At 43.1% G+C, this 3,339-nt stretch overlaps 1 protein-coding gene across 1 annotated transcript in view; it reads left to right on the forward strand.

Moving 5' to 3' along the window:
• The first annotated feature begins 1,275 nt into the window (after window positions 1-1,275).
• Window positions 1,276-3,339, forward strand: part of pnpla4 (patatin-like phospholipase domain containing 4) — an 11,222-nt gene continuing 9,158 nt past the window's right edge. The window contains exon 1 of the mRNA XM_037690692.1: window positions 1,276-1,389. The gene's annotated coding sequence lies outside the window, so the exon portion shown is untranslated. The remainder of the gene's footprint in view (window positions 1,390-3,339) is intronic.

Below are 3,339 nucleotides of genomic sequence, written 5' to 3' on the forward strand. Positions count from 1 at the left end.
TCCCTGTCAAATCCAGAATAGAATTCAAAATCTTACTTCTAACCTACAAAGCTCTCAACGACCTAGCTCCATCTTATATTACAGATCTTATTGTTCCATATTTTACTAACAGAGCACTTCGCTCTCAGACTGCAGGTTTACTTGTGGTTCCTAGAGTTTCCAAGAGCAGAATGGGAGGCAGATCTTTCAGTTCTCAGGCTCCTCTCTTGTGGAAACAACATCCAGTTTCTGTCAGTGAGACTGACACATCGTCCAGTTTGAAGACTTGGATCAAGACTTTCCTTTTTGATAAATCCTATATTTAGGGTCGGCTTGTTTTGCTGCCATAGGCTTAGACTACTAGAGGACACATTGAACACATATTTTAAAATGAATTGTTAAAATTGAATAGTTTTCATTTGATACTATTTCCATCTTAACATGTGATTCTCGACCTGCCATTGTGTATCTGTTCTTCCTTCCTGTCCTGTCAAACCCAGCTGGTCGAAGCCTTTGTCCTAATCCTGGTTCTGCTAAAGGTTTCTTCCTTATGAGGGAGTTTTTCTTTCCACTGTCGCCTTCATGCTTGTTCAAGATGAGAGTTCAGTGATGGAGTTAAACTCAAAGCTGCTCCTCAGATAAATAATGTTAACTCACTTTATATGACACTATATTAATGTTTCTGTACAATGCCCAGAGAGGACTTCTGTTGGTGCTATAGAAATAAACTGAATTGAATCGAACAGAAATCAAGGTCAAGCTTTGTTTCGATGAAGCGGATTACTTCCTTCCAGAAGGTGTCAGTGTGACGGAGCCAGGGTGGTCCAGGTTCAGACTCAGAGAACAGTTCACACACATTCCATTTGGACATGTTGGCATGGTAACAGCCTGTCTATGGACCGAGTTATGAGACTCCTCTCACTTTGTTTATAAGGAAGTAAACAAGTTCCACACATGATCCAGTTTAGATAATGTGTAGTATCAGCCCAGCAATGAACAGCAGGGGGTAGTGGTGATATCTGTTTGAAATAATGAGGGGTCTTCTTCATAAAGTGAGGATACCAGGAGGAGCAGCATCCATGACAGCGAACTCTTTCGAGGTTACAGGTAGACCAAAGTTTGTAGGAACTCAGAGCAGTTAAACAAATTATTCTCATTGTCATTAAGTAGCTAAGTTTATGGATAGATTCCGTCGGTGAGTGGCGGTAAAGAGCCCAAACGTTTGCTTGCCAACTGCAAATTATTAAGCGAAGAAGAAAATCCTGAGCGGAAGTCCTCTCTTTTACTTCCGGTGTTCATGCGCTGAGTAGTAACGGGGTGTGTCAGGACTGGTGTTTGACTGGTTGGTTGTTCTTCACCGTGTCTGAGCGGGTCATGGCTTCGTGTTGACTGTGGCTGCTTCACCTCACGGTACGAAACGTCTCGTTTCATGGTGTCATGTGGAACCCAGCAGGACCAGCAAACTCATTTATCGACAGAGGTTTGGTCCTGGTGTCCTGAAGTTAAACAGGTTTTACTCCTCAGCTTGTGTTCAACAAACTCATGGAGATTAAAAACGGTGACAGGAGTGCTTATCGCCCGCCGAGTTTGTAGCTAAGCTCTTGTAAGGCTGAGCAGTGATAAGTCGGAGTGTTAATGACTCGGTTAGTGCCAGGTGTCCCTCAGCTTCGTTCAGGAAACCTTTATTTCTGCAGGTTAGACTGGTGGAGTCAGGACTCGTTCACAGGTGACCTGTTTTAGACAGGCAACAATTAACTTCAGTAAAAATGCAATTAAAACAAAAGTAGTGTTATAAAACAATAAATCAAGGTGCCATTAAACAAGGTACAATACTAAAAACAAGAACATATTTTCTTGAATGTTGCTACTGACCTTATCACACGTTTGAAATCCCCCAAAGAAATGAAGGACTTCAGTTCCTGTGGCCAGATGTTCCAGGAAACAGGAGCTGAGTAAGAAAAGGGTTTTGTCTAGTTCAGTCCTCACTGAAGGAACGCTGCAGGTAATGATGTCCTGAGAGCGCACGCTGTAGCTGCACTGACGACTAGGGCATTAACAGAGTACTCGAGTAATCTACACATCGATTGCTAGGACATCTATCGAGGTTAGAAATGTAATGTTGAGTATCCGTAGTGACGTCATATTATGTGACCACCGTATGGCCGTAGGGGCGGTGTTGCACTGTTGCAGGTCACAGAGTTTGGTGTAACACCGGGTCCAATCCACAGAACCAGCTTCGGTTTAAGTTTCTCTTTCTTCACGTTTGCAGTTTAATAATAAAAACTAATAGTTTAGTTTTTCCTGTGACTTATTTGCAGTATGATAAATGGTAGGAGCATAATATACGCTCCCAATGTTTTGTTGGGCTTTTTTTTTGGTAAATAATTACCTTTTATTACGGTTTTATTTATTTATTAATTTTTGTATCTTGAGATCTATGACGTCATCAAATACTCGAGTTCCACTCGGGTTCATCCATCCATCCATTTTCTTTACCCGTTTATTCCATTTTGGGTCACGGGGGTCGCTGGTGCCCATGTCCAGCAATCACTGTGCGAGGGGCGGGGTACACCCTGGACGGGTCTCCAGTCCATCACAGGGACACATAGAGACAAACAAGACAAACAACCATTCACTCTCTCACTCACACCTAGGGACAATTTAGAGTTACCAATCAGCCTAACATGCATGTTTTTGGTCTGTGGGAGGAAACCGGAGTACCCGGAGAAAACCCACGCATGCACGGAGAGAACATGCAAACTCCACCCAGAAAGGCCCCTGGACCGGGGTTTGAACCAAGGACCTGCTCGCTGAGAGGCAGCAGCTCTACCAGTTGCGCCACCGTGCTGCTCCACTCAGGTTTTATTATGTTAATGTCGAGTTTAAAAATTATATACTCATTCAACCCCTACTGACGACCTGACATGTGGGAGGACATATAAGAAGGTAGCAGACATGAAGATGAACCAGTGTGAGAGCCCACATGTAGATAATTATAAACAGCTGACCAGTGAGTACTGGTGCAGTGATGGTACGGTAGTTACAACCAGTTAGGAATCTTGGTGCACCATGGTAGAGAGCATCCAACATCTGCAAGCAGCTGGCAGGAGCATTCATTAAATAATGTCACCAGTTGATGGCCAGTATGAAGGTAGCTATGAAATTTACAGAGTTAGTTATTTTTTGTTGGCCAGTGTTAATTAGCTGTGGCAGCCATCTTGAATGACGCTGACTTCCACGGTTAATGAGAGATGTCCATCCAGTGGTTAGTTTAATATCTGTCCAGTGGTTAGTTTGATATCTGTCCAGTGGTTAGTTTGATATCTGTCCAGTGGTTAGTTTAATATCTGTCCAGTGGTT

This window comes from Nematolebias whitei, chromosome 17 (assembly GCF_014905685.2).
Source record: "Nematolebias whitei isolate Nwh7 chromosome 17, NemWhi1, whole genome shotgun sequence".
Classification (NCBI taxonomy): domain Eukaryota; kingdom Metazoa; phylum Chordata; class Actinopteri; order Cyprinodontiformes; family Rivulidae; genus Nematolebias; species Nematolebias whitei.